The sequence below is a fragment of the Bufo bufo genome, chromosome 4 (assembly GCF_905171765.1).
Source record: "Bufo bufo chromosome 4, aBufBuf1.1, whole genome shotgun sequence".
NCBI classification, from domain to species: Eukaryota; Metazoa; Chordata; class Amphibia; order Anura; family Bufonidae; genus Bufo; species Bufo bufo.
The window spans coordinates 340,406,517-340,424,540 of record NC_053392.1 but is presented as its reverse complement, the minus strand read 5'-3'; positions in this window follow the sequence as shown (position 1 = coordinate 340,424,540).

Genomic DNA, 18,024 nt, shown 5'->3' with positions numbered 1-18,024 from the left:
CCTCACGTGCCTGCTCCACCTGCTTCATTAATAAAGTGGGAGGAGCATGCACGTGAGGAAGTGAGTGACTGGCCAGCCTGCCTGCTAGTACGGGCGTTTCATAGTGAGTACTATGTGGATGGCGCTACCTTGCATATGGATTGCCTACAGTTTACATATGAATACTGGTGTGTGCGGGGCCCTATGTATTAGAGTACAGTGACTGCACCGGGCCCAGCCGCGAGTTGCCGGCCTACAGCCCCTCCTCCCTCCCCGCTGATACACCGCAGCCGGCGATTTATCAGTGTTAGCGGAGTAAAAATGTCAGCATTCGCTTTTGGGGGGGAAAGTGCGTCTTATGGGGCGAAAAATACGCTAAGTTTTATTAAAAAATAATATATATATATATATTGTGAGGATTTGCTCTGGTAGGCAGGGTAAGCGGACGCAGTACAGAGGCAAAACAAGTTCATAAATCAAAATGTCAGTGTTTATTCACACAAAAGGCAAAATAAAAACGACTTAATACAGTCTTGGTGTTAAATTCACACAATGCAAAGTCCATAGAACAGTTACGTCACCTTTCTAGCCGTTTTATCCCTGGCAGTTCACAGCCAGCTTTAGGGGGCTGTTTCTCAGCGTGCAGCCCTCATGTGGCTCTCAGCCTTCCAGCACAGCACCATGCTTTAGATCCCAAACCAGAGACTCAGCTACTGAGCCCAGCTGCCTATTTAAATGACAGCCAGGTGCTGCCAAAACCCGGTCCGGTATTTGATCTCACCTGCCTGGAAATCAGCACAGCCGCCCATGTTGGGAGGAAAATACCTGCATTCCCAAACAAAACCCCTTGCTATGTCACATACCCCCCCCCCCCCCTTGTTCAACCCTGAGGGGGTGAACACACGCCAGACAGTGTAACCGGGTCAGGGCATCCGCGTTTCCCTCTAACAGGCCTGCCCTGTGTTCTACTGTAAACTTAAAATTTTGCAAGGACAAGAACCATCTGGTGACCCGAGCACTCCTCTCTTTGGTCTGGCTCATCCACTTGAGAGGGGAGTGGTCGGTCACCAGTCGAAACTTTCTCCCCAACAGATAATAGCGGAGAGACTCGAGTGCCCACTTGATGGCCAGGCACTCTCTCTCCACTATACTGTACCGGGTCTCGGCTGGAGTGAGCATACGGCTGAGGAAGACAGGATGCTCCTCCCCATTGACTTCCTGAGACAGTACAGTACCGAGGCCTACTTCGGAGGCATCAGTCTGTACTACAAACTCCCTTTTGAAGTCGGGCATCGCCAAAATCAGGGACCCACACAGGGCCAACTTCAAAGCGGAGAAAGCCTCTTACGTCTGGTCATTCCAGCGAACCATTACGGACTTCGGTCCCTTCAAGAGCCCTGTCAATGGAGCTGCTAAACTGGAAAAATGGGGAACAAACCTCATATAATAGCCTACCATTCCCAGGAATGACTTTACTTGCCTAGAGGTGACAGGTCGGGGCCAATTTCTTGTCGCCTCTATTTTGTTTACTTGTGGTTTGATGACTCCGCGCCCAATAACATACCCTAGGTATTTGGTCTCCTCTAACCCTATTGCACACTTTTTTGGGTTAGCTGTTAAACCAGCTGTGGCGAAACCGACCTCGCCACTGGGTTTTGGAGAGGACTGGCTGCTGGCCTCTTGCCCCAGGATTATGGGCCATATACTAACTTTTAAACCCCTGAACCGATTCAAGTGAATTTTGGATAGGTTTGTTCCCACGTTATACTGTTTGAATTAATGTAAGTTATATGTATGGCCAATGTAAACTCACAAAGTTGTAACAATCTATAATAATTGTAACTTGTCAGCTTGGGAGGAAAATGCTGGGTGTGTTTCTATTGTGCCATTGTCCCATTGTGTGTTTAAATGGTGATGTCTGTCCTGTTGTATCTACATGTGTATTGGCGATCTCCCTTTGTTCTGAGAGATAATTGGATTGCTCCTCAGGTTGTCTCCAGACAGAGGGGAGGAGACCATGATGCATTGTGGGGATATGTTTACCTATGTCCCAGTCTTCATTCTGGTCCTCTGGGGGCGTGAACGATTGGTTGCTGTAGTTACATTGTATGTGTTGTTAATTACTGATTGGTTGTATTTCAAACCCCTGTGGGCAGTACTATGTTTTTGGTTTGTGAATAAAAGAGGCTGTACGTGAAGTACAGTCAGTTCCTGTTTCACCTTCAACATAGAGCCTCGTCTCATGTGTGTGGGGATTGCTATACGTGTATACTCCCCTGGCTATAACTACTAGCTCTTTTAAGGGCTGTTCCTGATCTCTGGTTTTAGGAGAGGTCCACCCACTGGAGCCTGGAGCCTTGTCGTAGGTCCAGGGTGTGTAGGAGACGGTGAGACCTCAACCAAGCTTCGGCGGTTCGTGGGGTCTGCAGTGCGTACGGTGTCAAGTGGAAGCACTAGGAGCATTCATTCAACGGAGGTACCCGGTCTGTGTACCAGGTGATCCGTTACATTGGTGGCAAGCAGTGGGATGGCGTCCTAGTGTGAGAAGAAGCAGCTCGGAGACACCGTTCGTGGATTTACTAAATTGAGGGTAACGCTAGTATCCGTACAGCGCCCCTGGCTACAGCAGGATGGAATCGGCTAGTCTTCAAACAGCGTTCCACTACAAGGATGAGGATGACCCGGACTGGAGGGATGCAGTCCGGAAAGGCGTCTGGTATGATGCCCTGGAAAATGCCCAGCGGCGGCGGGGCGAGTGTCTCCCCAGTGAGGAACAGCAGTTGCGGATGCGAGTGGCCCTGCGAATGCCCCTTCTGGGAGAGAAGCCCCTGAATGAGTGGGTGACAGAACTGGAGAGCCTGGTATGGAAGGAGCTTTGGCTAGATGACGCCTACCAGGCACTCTGGTGGTATGTGATTCGGCACTCCCCCTGGATGGCTGAGCACGACAGACCCGAGGGTGAGAATTCTGATGGCCCTGGCCTGTTGTTTGAGGCCTTCGCAGAACCGGAGTTCGGAGATGCTGGAGCGTCCCGGTTCTGGGATATCTATGACTACAGGGAGGCTATGCATGATTGGGCTACAGCGAGAGAGGTGAGACAAGACCTGGCATCTCTAGTGACAAAGGAGTGGGAGCTGGAGCAGGACTACCAATACTTCTTCAGCTCAATTCGGTCCCAATATACACTGCCAGAGAGCTGGGTGGCAGTCCCAGACCTACAACCCTACAGCTGGGAAGACCCGACTGAAGTATCCCCTGCTTCAGTACCAGCTACAGAGGTAGAAGTCCTCATAAACTGGTCCTGTGAGGAACCACAACAGGCAGGGGGAGACGGGACCGAGGTCTCTCCACCGGGATGCTGGGCAGCTGGCCCAGACCCTCAACAGCAGCCGGAGTTGCCAGGTGTGGACGCAGGTGGTCCTTACTCGCAAATGTTGAGGGACCTCACAGACTGGTCCTGGGAGGACCCACAGATGGCAGGTGGAGATGGGACCGAGGTCTCTCTACCAGTCCTACAGAGATGCTGGACGGTCGGTCCAGATCTCCAGCCATCTCCGCAGGCATACCAGGAGGAGGAGGGGGACAGCACCCCTAACTCCGATGGTGCAGATGGGACCGCGGTCTCTGCACCAGGCCTACCGGGATGCTGGACGGCCGGTTCAGATCCCCCACCAACCCTGCAGGAATGCCAGGAGGAGGAGGTAAGCGATTCCTCCTCTCCACAGCTGATCTGCAACAAGGTCCTGGGGATAGGATTCCCTGACCACATCCCAGTGGAAGAGCTGGCATCTGGGCAGAGCGCAGTCGGCCTCTGCCCTCCCCTATCCTCTTCTCCAGAGGCTGACTTTCCACAGGCTACCCCAGTGGAAGCGCTGGCATCTGGGCAGAGCGCAGTCGGCCTCTGCCCTCCCCTATCCTCTTCTCCAGAGCCGGACTTCCCACAGGCTACCCCAGCGGAAGCGCTGGCATCTGGGCAGAGCGCAGTCGGCCTCTGCCCTCCTCTATCCTCTTCTCCAGAGCCGGACTTCCCACAGGCTACCCCAGCGGAAGAGCTGGCATCTGGGCAGAGCGCAGTCGGCCTCTGCCCACCAAGTACCTACAGTTCCAAGCTGGAGAACCACAAGGAAGCGAGGAGTAGCAGATGCCCACTCAACAGCTGGGGACATACAGAACAGAGCCAGGCCCCAAGATTCAACAGGTCCAGTATTGGGTTGTGGTTGGACTGCCAGACTAACTCAGGTACTGACCGTGAGGTCAGGTATCTGGTTAGTCTTCCCTGGGAGGGGGAGATGTGTGGCGAAACCGACCTCGCCACTGGGTTTTGGAGAGGACTGGCTGCTGGCCTCTTGCCCCAGGATTATGGGCCATATACTAACTTTTAAACCCCTGAACCGATTCAAGTGAATTTTGGATAGGTTTGTTCCCACGTTATACTGTTTGAATTAATGTAAGTTATATGTATGGCCAATGTAAACTCACAAAGTTGTAACAATCTATAATAATTGTAACTTGTCAGCTTGGGAGGAAAATGCTGGGTGTGTTTCTATTGTGCCATTGTCCCATTGTGTGTTTAAATGGTGATGTCTGTCCTGTTGTATCTACATGTGTATTGGCGATCTCCCTTTGTTCTGAGAGATAATTGGATTGCTCCTCAGGTTGTCTCCAGACAGAGGGGAGGAGACCATGATGCATTGTGGGGATATGTTTACCTATGTCCCAGTCTTCATTCTGGTCCTCTGGGGGCGTGAACGATTGGTTGCTGTAGTTACATTGTATGTGTTGTTAATTACTGATTGGTTGTATTTCAAACCCCTGTGGGCAGTACTATGTTTTTGGTTTGTGAATAAAAGAGGCTGTACGTGAAGTACAGTCAGTTCCTGTTTCACCTTCAACATAGAGCCTCGTCTCATGTGTGTGGGGATTGCTATACGTGTATACTCCCCTGGCTATAACTACTAGCTCTTTTAAGGGCTGTTCCTGATCTCTGGTTTTAGGAGAGGTCCACCCACTGGAGCCTGGAGCCTTGTCGTAGGTCCAGGGTGTGTAGGAGACGGTGAGACCTCAACCAAGCTTCGGCGGTTCGTGGGGTCTGCAGTGCGTACGGTGTCAAGTGGAAGCACTAGGAGCATTCATTCAACGGAGGTACCCGGTCTGTGTACCAGGTGATCCGTTACACCAGCCTTTCGAAAGGAGTCCACTACGGCCTGTACTTTGGGCAGGTGACTTTCCCAGTCGGTACTCTGAATGACAATATCATCCAGGTAAGCCAAGGCGTACCGCCGATGTGGACGAAGCACAATGTCCATTAGACGTTGAAAAGTGGCAGGGGCGCCATGCAGACCGATGGGTAACACCTTATATTGGTACAGCCCCTTTGGTGTAATGAAGGCAGTTTTCTCTTTGGCAGCCTCCGTCAAGGGTACCTGCAAGTACCCTTTGGTGAGGTCCAAAACAGAAAAATACCTGGCTTGGCCTAACCTTTCAATAAGCTCATCCACCCAAGGCATGGGATATGCATCGAATTTAGATATTTCGTTCAGCTTACGAAAATCGTTACAAAACCGTAACGTCCCGTCCGGCTTGGGTATTAAGACTATAGGACTGGCCCGATGACGTCTAGCAGCAGCATGAGCTGCATGAGCTGCACTTCCTCAGAGATGGCTTGTCGCCGAGCCTCGGGTACCCGATATGGCTTTTACCAGACTTTTGCCTGAGGCTCAGTGACAATGTCATGCTGGATTGCGGAAGTGCGTCCAGGGAGGTCCGAGAACACATCCGTGTTCCGACTAACGAACTCCCTGGTCTCCTGAGCCTGTTTAGAGGAGGGGTTGTCAGCAGTTTTTACTGTGGCAACCGCTTCCCTTGCATCAGATATAGGAGCCGGAACCTCTTCCCCTAGAAAACCCCGGCCGCGGGCTGTCTTCTGTACAGGTTTCCCTATCTCTCCAAGGTTTAAGTAAATTAACATGGTAAACCTGCTCCGGCTTCCGCAGTCCTGGCTGGTGTACCTTGTAATTTACCTCTCCAACTTTTTCGAGTACCTCGTAGGGCCCCTGTCATCTAGCCAGGAACTTACTGTCCATGGTCGGTACCAGAACCAAAACCTGATCACCCGGGTTAAAGATCCGGACCCGAGCCTGACGATTATTGATCCGGCTCTGGGCTCGCTGAGTGGCCTCCATATGCTCCCTGACAAGAGGCAAAACGGTCTCTATCCGCTGTTGCATCTTGATAACATACTCAAGGACACTTTTATGCAGAGTGGGTTGCTGTTCCTACGCCTCTTTGGCCACGTCCAACAGACCTCCAGGATGTCTGCCATAAAGCAATTCAAAGGGCGAGAACCCAGTAGAAGCCTGGGGTACCTCTCGCACAGCGAACATGAGATAGGGCAGAAGGTCCCAATCCTTCCCATCTTTAGACACCACCCTTTTTAACATAGTTTTTGGAGTTTTGTTAAACCTTTCAACCAGTCTGTCCGTTTGCGGATGCTACACCGATGTCTGTAACTGTCTGATATGCAGCAACTTACAGAGTTTCCTCATGACCTTGGACATAAAAGGGGTCCCCTGGTCAGTCAGAACCTCTTTAGGTAGCCCCACTCGGGAGAACCACCGGATGTCAGGAACGGAGCGACGACCTCAGCCCACTGATCTCGGGGTAAATTCTCTCTTGTGGCCACCTTCTCGTACATTGCCAGGTAGGTTTCAACATCATCTGATGGTGTCATCTTGGGGATCGCCGCATGGACCGCTTTCCGGACATCATGGACACTCTGGGACGCTCCTGCCGTCTGTAAAGCCATCACGTGTTGCAACAGCAGCTGGTTTGATTCTTGCTTGTGTTGGTTAGCCTCCACGAGGCACAGGTTTAAATTTAGCTGGTTTAATCCAGGACATCCAGCCGACCCCGAAAAAATATTTCGGCGTTTACGCCAGCCTCACTGCGTGTTTCCGCTCCAAGCCACCAATTGTGAGGATTTTCTCTGGTAGGCAGGGTAAGCGGACGCAGTACAGAGGCAAAACAAGTTAGTAAATCAAAATGTCAAAAGAAAAACGACTTAATACAGTCTTGGTGTTAAATTCACACAATGCAAAGTCCATAGAACAGACACGTCACCTTTCTAGCCGTTTTATCCCCGGCAGTTCACAACAGGCCCTCTAGCACGGCACCATGCTTTAGATCCCAAAACAGAGACTCAGCTACTGAACCCAGCTGCCTATTTGAAATGACAGCCAGGTGCTGCCAAAACCCGGACAGGCACTTAAACACCGGTCCCGTATTTGATCTCACCTGGCTGGAAATCAGCGCAGCCGCCCATGTTGGAAGGAAAATACCTGCCTTCCCAAACAAAACCCCTTGCTATGTCACAATATATATGATCAAACCATTGGTGCCAAATAACACCCCGTGTTAAGCCATGCCTCCTTTTATCCATGTAAACTTGGCCTTTTTTTTTCATTGGAAAAGGCGGCTGTCACCCTACTGTGAAGATGGCCTAACATGGGGGCCACTAAGAAGACATAACTACTGAAAGGGAGGGGGATTTTGGCAGGTGTGGGTGGTCTTGACTAGCGGTGGGAGGGCGTCTGTGGGAAAGTAGCTCGGAAAGGGGAGGCCCATTCAAAAATTTGCTGTGGGGCGCAGCTGTTTCTAGTTACACCAATGTGAGAAAATTTGATTTATGTGCAGATGGAGGTGGGCTAGGTTCTCTAAGCATGGTTATCATCACGCTTGGTTGTCCTGGCCCGCCTTCTTCTGCAATTTTACACAATCCGGTTCATTACCAGTGTCTTCCACGGGGCAGCAACACAGATGTTGTGTCGGAAGACATTTGTTAGTGACGTCAGAAAAGCATCCAATGGTATGAAAGTGATGCTCCAAGCACTAGGGGGAACACTAGGTGCAGAGGTGCAGTAAAGCTGCAGTAGCCATTTTGCTGAAGCTGATGTGTATGATTATACTCATTCTGTCAGGACACCAAGATCTAGTGTCTGATCTAGGTCTTTTTTTTTCCGGCTAGTGGTACTTGAGCAGGTTATTTTTGTGGTAATTATTATTATTTCACTGTTTTCAGTTGACACTGCTAATGAGTTTTTATCAATATATTGAGCAATAGACCTTTATTACTTATAACCTCTATTATTCATTATGGTTTCGATAACCCTGCATCCTTTAATCCCCAGCAGCAGGCGTAATGAAATTATATCATCGATCCTGATTAGCTGAACACAAGAGTGCACAGTCTAGAAAATGGTTAGCATTCCCCGGCCTGTGCACTCTCTTACTCAGCTCAGCAGGCGTGAGGAAGTGATTATCTTTCCCCGGCCAGGGCACTCTCTTACTCAGCTCAGCAGGCGCAATGAAGTGATTATCTTTCCCCGACCTGTGCACTCTCTTACTCAGCTCAGCAGGCGCGATGAAGTGATTATCTTTCCCTGACTTGTGCACTCTCTTACTCAGCTCAGCAGGCACGATGAAGTGATTCTTTACCCGTCCTGTGCACTCTCTTACTCAGCTCAGCAGGCGCGATAAAGTGATTATCTTTCCCCGACCTGTGCTCTCTCTTACTCAGTTCAGCAGGCATGATGATGTAACTTCACTGCTTAACTATTGCACTAAACTATCTCTATGTCCTTAGGACAAAGAGTTAGTTGAAATCAGAACATACCTCAGCCGTTACAGGATCGGAGATCCAGGACTGTCCAGTCGGATCTGGAACAGTTGAGAGGTACAGTATGCATTATGTGATTCTGCCTGAATAGTGCCATAATAGAGAGCAGGGGATCTCTGTAATGGCCCCATTCAGATGAATGAAACTTTAGGAGCATGTACAGCACCATGACTTTGACCAAAGGATTACATTTTAGTTTTTGCCTGGAGTGACCCCTTAATTGATTTGAACCCCGCACCTGAGGGGTTAACTGCCGCTGATCGCAGCTCCCTGTCATAAAGGTCGGGTGCTGGCTATTTAATTCCGGCACCCGCCTCCTGTATTTGTATTAACAGATGTCACCGCCAGTTCTGTGAGAAGGTCTGGCAGACGTTCTTCTCTACCTCTTGCATGACGTTCTTTGTTTTGGTTTCACTTTGTCATCTCCTTTCCTTCTCCCAGGTGTCACCTATTTAGACTATTTGTCTCCCTTTATATTCCCTCCCATACTGTCTCACTTTGCGTTTTATACTACTTCCTGGATGAGGTGTTCACTGCTGGAGGCTGCTGCGGCTGTTTGCTAAGATAAGTCGTTTTCTTTATTTGTGTTTCCCTGCTGGCTTGATTCTAGGTGACCCTGACTCCGTCCGTATTAAGTGCAGGGAGACGGTGGTCGTGTCCCCTCACTATTATAGGGTCTTCAGGTGTCACATAGTCTTAGGTACGTGGGCATGCAATCGTCTACCATTCAGACCCTTGCATGGGCATAGCAGTCAGGGAGAGCTCTTAGGGTTTTATAGGGCTCACCCATATGCTCCTTAGTTTGGGATCAAGCCAGTCGGATGTTTATTTATAAGTTCCAGCTATCTGCAATATCATCCGTGACATTATAAACCGCCATAACCGTCTTAAGCATGGATCTGGTTTCAGCCTTGATTGACCGCATGCAAGGTCTTTTGCTGGAGGTAGCAAATCTCCATAAAACTGTGTCTCAGTTTCAGGTGAACGGTTCTGCTGGCGTACATGGAGTTTGTTCCGAGCCTAAGATCTCGCCTCCAGATACGTTCTCCGGGGGTAGTGAGAATTTTGTTCGCTTTAGAGAAGCTTGCAAACTCCATTTTCGCCTACTTCCCCATTCCTCTGGTGATGAGGAGCAGAGGGTGGGGATCATCATCTCGCTGCTCAGGGATAACGCTCAGTCTTGGGCCTTTTCGCTGCCGGTGGGGGCACGGCCCCTCCGATCGGTGGATGAATTTTTTGTAGCCCTGGGGCAGATATATGATGACCCGGATCGTATTGCTCTGGCTGAATCTAAACTGCGTCTTTTATGCCAGGGTAAACAGTCCGCAGAGATATATTGTTCTGAATTTCGGAGATGGGCAGCTGATACTGGTTGGAATGATGCTGCACTCCGAAGTCAATTTTGCCATGGTCTTTCGGAAAAATTGAAAGATGCATTTGCTTTTCATGAGAGACCAGCCTTGTTAGAGTCTGCCATGTCTCTAGCTGTTCATATTGACAGGCGTCTTAGAGAGAGAGAGGAAACTACTCCTTCCTGTCATATTCAGCCCAAGGACAGTGGGGCTGTCTCATTCAGTGTGCAGGGGTCTCAGTCTCTCTCAATCCCCTCTGAGGAGGAGGCCATGCAGCTGGGTTTGCTTGCCTCTGATAGTAGAGGATTCAGCTCTCAGAGGAGGGTTTGTTTCTGTTGTGGGGGTATAAATCATTTGGCTAATGTTTGCCCCTCTAGGAGATTCATGGAGTTTTCTGAGGGTAATAAGAAACCCTCTAAAAACTTTCCATTTGCTACTATTGGCAAGGTTGATGCGGAAATTGAAGGTTTGCCATTTGCTTGTAGTTCCCATTTTCTCCTACCTGCCAGGGTGGTGCTAGACAGCAAGAACATTGTTTGTGAGATTTTTGTAGATAGTGGAGCAGCTGTCAATCTCATTGATAATCAATTTGCAATAACGCATGGTTTCCAGGTGTGCACTTTGGAAAAGGATATACCTGTTTTGCTATCGATTCCGCTCCACTTTCTCAAAGATCGTTAAAGGGCATAGTTCACAATATCCGTTTGACCTTGGCTGACGCTCATGTTGAGGATATGTCGTGTTTCGTCCTAAGCGGATTAACTACTCCTCTAGTGTTGGGGCTACCCTGGCTCACTAAACATAACCCCACCATTGATTGGCAAGCAAGGCAAATAAATGGTTGGAGTGAGTTTTGCAGAGAGAATTGCCTCACGGCGTCTCTTTCGGAGGTTTCAACCAAGACTGTACCATCTTTTCTCTCTGAATTTTCGGATGTGTTTTCCGAGAGTGGCGTCCAGGAGTTGCCCCCTCACCGGGAGTACGACTGCCCTATTAATCTCATTCCAGGCGCCAAGCTGCCAAAATCACATTTATACAATCTCTCCCAACCTGAAAGAGTCGCTATGCACACATCCGACCCTTGAAGTGACCTGTTGCCGCTGGTTTTTTAAGAAAAAAGATGGTTTTCAGGGAGCTGAACCGTATCACAATTCGTGACCCATATCCGCTTCCTCTGATCCCTGACCTGTTTAACCAGATTGTTGGGGCTAAAGTTTTTTCTAAGTTGGATTTAAGAGGAGCATACAACCTAGTCAGGGTCAGGGAAGGGGACGAATGGAAGACGGCCTTCAATACCTCTAAGGGTCATTTCGAGAATTTGGCTATGCCCTTTGGTTTGATGAATGCTCCGGCCGTCTTCCAACATTTTGTGAACAGCATTTTTTATCATTTATTGGGGAAATTTGTACTGGTGTATCTAGATGACATTTTGATTTTTTCTCCTGATTTCAAGATTCATCGGGACCACCTACGTCAGGTCTTGCTGATTCTGCGGGAGAATAAATTGTACACTAAACTGGAAAAATGTGTGTTTGTGGTTCCGGAGATTCAATTTCTTGGTTTTCTTTTCTCCACTTCTGGTTTTCGCATGGACCCTGAGAAGGTCCACGCTGTGCTTGATTGGGAGCTTCCTGAGAATCAGAAAGCGCTGAAGCGGTTTTTGGGTTTTGCCAATTATTACAGAAAGTTCATTTTGAATTATTCCTCTGTTGTTAAGCCACTCACTGATATGACTAAAAAGGGGGTAGATTTTTCCTCATGGTCGGTAGATGCGCTTAGAGCCTTTTCTAGTATCAAAGAGAGTTTTGCTTCCGCTCCCATTTTGGTACAACCTGATGTCTCTCTACCTTTTATTGTTGAGGTAGATGCTTCTGAGGTGGGTGTGGGTGCAATCTTATCTCAGGGTCCCTCTCCTGCCAAATGGCGACCGTGCACCTTTTTCTCAAGGAAACTCTCCTCTACAGAGAGAAATTATGATGTGGGAGATAGGGAGTTGTTGGCCATCAAATTAGCTTTTGAGGAATGGCGCCTTTGGTTAGAGGGAGCCAGACACCCTATTACCGTGTTTACCGACAATAAGAATCTGGCCTACTTGGAATCAGCCAAGCGTCTGAACCCGAGACAGGCAAGATGGTCTTTGTTCTTTTCTAGGTTTAATTTTGTTGTTATGTTCCACCCTGGGGTTAAAAATGTGAAGGCGGATGCCCTGTCACATTGTTTTCCGGGAGGGGGGAACTTTGAAGGGGTGGTCGTCTCTGCTCTTTATCCTGATTTGGAGGCAGATGTTCAGGCAGCCCAGGCAGAGGCTCCTGATCTTTGTCCTCCTGGGAGGTTGTTTGTGCCTCTCGCTTTACGACACAAGGTTTTTAAGGAGCACCACGATACTGTCCTTGCTGGGCACCCAGGGAGTAGAGCCACAGTGGATCTCATTGCTTGGAGATTCTGGTGGCCGGCTCTTCGTAAGACGGTTGAGGGTTTTGTGGCGGCTTGCGAGACCTGCGCTCGTGCCAAAGTCCCTCATTCATGGCCATCAGGTTCTCTCCTCCCGTTACCCATTCCTTCCCATCCTTGGACGCATCTGTCCATGGACTTCATTACGGACCTGCCTCGTTCCTCGGGGAAGACTGTGATTCTGGTGGTAGTAGACCGTTTTAGCAAAATGGCGCATTTCATTCCCTTTTCTGGGTTACCCAATGCTAAGACGTTGGCGCAAGCGTTTGTTGATCACATTGTTAAATTGCATGGCATTCCTTCAGACATCATTTCTGATAGGGGCACGCAATTGGTTTCCAGATTCTGGAAGGCCTTCTGTTCTCGCTTGGGGATTCGGTTGTCGTTCTCTTCTGCTTTTTACCCGCAATCAAATAGTCAGACCTAACGCGTCAATCAGAATCTGGAGACATATCTGCGCTGTTTTGTGGCGGAGAATCAGGAGGATTGGTATTCTTTTTTGTCCCTTACTGAGTTTGCTTTAAATAACCGTCGCCAGGAGTTCTCTGATAAGTTACCATTTTTTAGTGCATATGGGTTTCATCCGCAGTTTGGGACATTCTCTGAAGAGAGGTCTTCTGGTTTACCTGATGAGGAGAGATTTTCCTCGTCTTTGTCATTTATTTGGCAAAAGAATCAGGGTAATCTGAAGAGGATGAGTGAGAGATATAAGCGTGTGGCGGATAAGAGACGTGTGCCTGGTCCGGACCTGAATGTGGGTGATCTGGTGTGGTTGTCTACAAAGAATATCAAACTGAAGGTTCCCTCCTGGAAGTTGGGTCCTAGGTTTATTGGGCCTTACAAGATCTTGTCCGTCATCAATCCCGTTGCCTTCCGTCTTGATCTTCCTCAGACTTGGAAGATCCATAATGTTTTTCATAGGTCCCTATTAAAACCTTATGTCCAACCCACTGTACCCTCCTCTTTGCCTGCTCCTCCGATTTTTGTTGATGGCAATCTTAAATTTCAGGTCTCTAGGATTGTGGATTCTCGCATTATCCGCGGTTCTCTCCAGTACCTCATTCATTGGGAGGGTTATGGTCCTGAGGAGAGGATGTGGGTCCCAGTGACGGACATTAAGGCCACTCGTCTCATCAGGGCTTTCCATAGGTCTCATCCTGAGAAGGTGGGCTCTGAGTGTCCGGAGTCCACCCGTAGAGGGAGGGGTACTGTCACCGCCAGTTCTGTGAGAAGGTCTGGCAGACGTTCTTCTCTACCTCTTGCATGACGTTCTTTGTTTTGGTTTCACTTTGTCATCTCCTTTCCTTCTCCCAGGTGTCACCTATTTAGACTAATTGTCTCCCTTTATATTCCCTCCCATACTGCCTCACTTGCGGTTTATACTACTTCCTGGATGAGGTGTTCACTGCTGGAGGCTGCTGCTGCTGTTTGCTAAGATAAGTCTTTTTCTTTATTTGTGTTTCCTTGCTGGCCTGATTCTAGGTGACCCTTACTCCGTCCGTATTAAGTGCAGGGAGACGGTGGTCGTGTCCCCTCACTATTATAGGGTCTTCAGGTGGGCATGCAATCGTCTACCATTCAGACCCTTGCATGGGCATAGCAATCAGGGAGAGCTCTTAGGGTTTTATAGGGCTCACCCATATGCTCCTTAGTTTGGGATCAAGCCAGTCAGATGTTTATTTATAAGTTCCAGCTATCTGCAACATCATCCGTGACAACAGGTCATTTATCTTCATTGGTGGCGCAGTGGCCACAGCCCCTCCCCTCCTCCTCCCGTCTCTCTTCTTATTGGCCGCGGCGGCAGCAGCACAGGGGGGAGGGAGAGACTCCTCCACTGCGCTGCTGTGAAGAACATCGGCGGCGGGGCAGAGAACTATCAGCTCCTGTGCCCCGCCGCTGTATTCAACTGCAGAGCTGCGGAGGCGGGTCTAGTCGCAAATGGCGACAAGACTAAAAAGTCTTGTCGCCATTTGTAAATTCTAAGTTGCATTGGCGACCATTTTGGTCGCCATCTGGAGCCCTGTAAATTATGCCCTTTCTCCTGCACACCTGTTTTTATAGGTAGATGGGTACCGGGCTAAATCATTGAATGACTGGTAACCAATAAACTCCAGAAAGGAATTTTATTAAAGGGATATTATTTAAAGGGAATCTGTCACTAGCAATTTACCATTTTTTTTTTTTCATGAATCCATGTTTAACAGAGTACCTTTTTTCCATCTGTTTGATTCTTTTGATTGTCAGTCTTGTCATTTCTTCAAAAAATCGATTCTTGTGATATGTAAATGACGCTGTAAGGAGCCCAGAGGGGCGTTCTTCTTTCTCCACGGTGCCCAGGAACGCCCCTCTGAAGTGCCGTGCCCGCCGAAATTTCAAATCTAATAACGCCTCCAAGTTCATCTAAATCCCCTCCCAGAGGCGCGGCTAAGTGCTCAACACCCCCCCTCCTCAGCGCCGCGCTCTGCGGCAAACACCCCGATCCTCCTCTCGCCGGCATCCCAAATCCCGCGCAGGCGCAGTGCCGGCGATTGCCTGTGCTATGATGAGATGAGTGACGGCACTGCGCCTGCGCGGGATTTGGGATGCCGGCGAGAGGAGGATCGGGGTGTTTGCCGCAGAGCGCGGCGCTGAGGAGGGGGGGTGTTGAGCACTTAGCCGCGCCTCTGGGAGGGGATTTAGATGAACTTGGAGGCGTTATTAGATTAGAAATTTCGGCGGGCACGGCACTTCAGAGGGGCGTTCCTGGGCACCGTGGAGAAAGAAAAACGCCCCTCTGGGCTCCTTACAGCGTCATTTACATATCACAAGAATCGATTTTTTGAAGAAATGACAAGACTGACAATCAAAAGAATCAAACAGATGGAAAAAAGGTACTCTGTTAAACATGGATTCATGAAAAAAATATTTTGGTAAATTGCTAGTGACAGATTCCCTTTAATACCACTCAGTGCTCCAGACTAAAAAAAATACCTAGTAGCCATTGGCTCCTGAACTGAAAAATTTAGGAGCCAAATTTAATTTTTAGTCGCCAAATCGAAACCGAATCAAAATTTTGGTATCGTGACAACGCTACGCCGATCAGATCGGCGTAGGGTTGTTTCGATACCAAAATTTTGATTCGCTTTCGTCACCATAAAAAGGTATTGCGATACTCAATACCACGCAAAAAAAAAAAAGCTGCGCGCAGTTCGCATTTTATGAAACGTTCGGCCCATAATAGAACAGTCCTATCCTATTTTTTGGGGTGACAAGGTGACTGAAAAATGTGGTACTTTTTACACTAGCGTTTTTCTTTTCCGGCATAGAGTTCTGTCACAGGGGCTCTATACCGGAAAAGAACTGATCAGGCATATCCCCATGCATTCTGAATGGAGAGTAATCCGTTCAGGATGCATCAGGATGTCTTCAGTTCAGTCACTTTGACTGATCAGGCAAAAGATAAAACCGCAGCATGCTACGGTTTTATCTCCGGCGAAAAAAACAGAAGATTTGCCTGAATGCCAGATCCGGCATTTTTGCCCATAGGAATGTATTAGTGCCAGATCTGGCATTCAAAATACCGGAATGCCGGATCCGTCCTTCCGGTCTGCGCATGCGCAGACCGGTAAAAATGTGTAAAAAGATACAAGACGGATCCATCTGTCCGCATGACAAGCGTAGAGTTGGATTCGTTCTTGCAATGCATTTGTGAGATGGATCCGCATCTGGATGCGTCTCACAAATGCTTTCAGTCACATCCAGATTGGCGGATCCGGCAGGCAGTTCCGACGACGGAACTGCTTGCCGGATCACACTGCCGCAAGTGTGATAGTAGCCTTAGTGTTTGTCTTTTTTTTTTTTTTTACTTACTATTAGCCCCCTTAGAGGCTGGAACCCTTATCCTATTCACCCTTAGGCCCCTTTCACATGGGCGAGATTTCCGAACGGGTGCAATGCGTAAGGTTAACGCATTGCACCCGCACTGAATCCGGACCCATTCTATGGGGCTGTGCACATGAGCGGTGATTTTCACGCATAACTTGTGCTTTGCGTGAAAATCGCAGCATGCTCTATGTTGTGCGTTTTTCACGCAACACAGGCCCCATAGAAGTTAATGGGGCTGCGTGAAAATCGCAAGCATCCGCAAGCAAGTGGTTATTTTCCCTTATAACATGGTTATAAGGTAAAGTAATAACATTTTTTAATACAGAATGCTTAGTAGGTCAATTGAGGGTTAAAAAATGTAAAAAAAATTAACTTACCTCCTCCAATTGATCGCGTAGCTGCCGGTCTCCTGTTCTTTCTTCAGGACCTGTCAAAGGACCTGTGGTGACATCACTGTGCTCATCACATGGTACATCACATGATCCATCACCATGGTAATGGACCATGTGATGAGCTCAGTGACATCACCACAGGTCCTTTGACAGGTCCTGAAGAAAGAACAGGAGACCGGCAGCTACGCGATCAATTGGAGGAGGTGAGTTAATTTTTATTTATTTTTTAACCCTCATTGGCACTGCGCCACCAATGTTTATTATACTGGGGTGTTGGGGGGGGGGCGCACTGCACCACCAATGAAGATAACTGACCTGTTAATACAAATACAGGAGACGGGTGCCGGAATGAAATAGCCGGCACCCGACCTCTATGACAGGGAGCTGCGATCTGAGGGGTTATCTGCCGCTGATCGTAGCTCCCTGTCATAGAGGTCGGGTGCCGGCTATTTCATTCCGGCACCCGTCTCCTGTATTTGTATTAACAGGTCAGTTATCTTCATTGGTGGCGCAGTGGCCACAGCCCCTCCTCCTCCCGTCTCTCTTCCCTCCAGTCCTCTCCATTCCCTGCTTTGGGCCCCCTGTATTCATAATGCTGCTGAGTACCCCCAATATTTATAATGCCCCCTGTAATGCCCCCAATAGTTATACTATCTCTTGTAGTGCCCCCAGTATTTATAATGCCCACCAGTAGTGCCCCCAATTGTTATAATGCCCCCAGTATTTATAATGCCTCCTTAGTGCCCAATAGTTGTCCTGTCTAGTGTAGTGTCTCCAATAATTATTATGCCCCTTTTCGTGCTCCCAGTATTTATACAGGGAGCATTAGAAATACTGGGTGCACTACAACACACAGTATAACTATGCAGCAAGCCCATGGGGAGCCAGAGAGGAGGATGGTAGTAATAGTAGCTCTGGCTGTCAAAGTCAATCACTACGGCTGTCCTCACACCATTGCTCCCTACAGCCGTGCAGTGAAAGAAGGACTTACCCTTTGTTCCTTCAGGGAACACCCTGATTCTGGGGCTCCTGCCTGATAGACGTTGGAGTGCCCATGATGTTAGGTGTCTGAATGGGCTCATGTAAGGGTGTGGAGAATACAATGGTCAGCATATGGTGTAGGAGTAAGAAAAATAGACCAAAGGTAGAATAATAAATGTCTCTCCTTATTGCACAGCAAAATTGAAGTTGTAGTGTATTCAACTACAGCAAAAAACAGTTCCAAAGGTACACAGTGCAATTCTCTACCAGACAGTGGTGTATGGATTTAGGCAAGGATGGGAGTTATGACCCTCTTTGTACACTTTTAGTA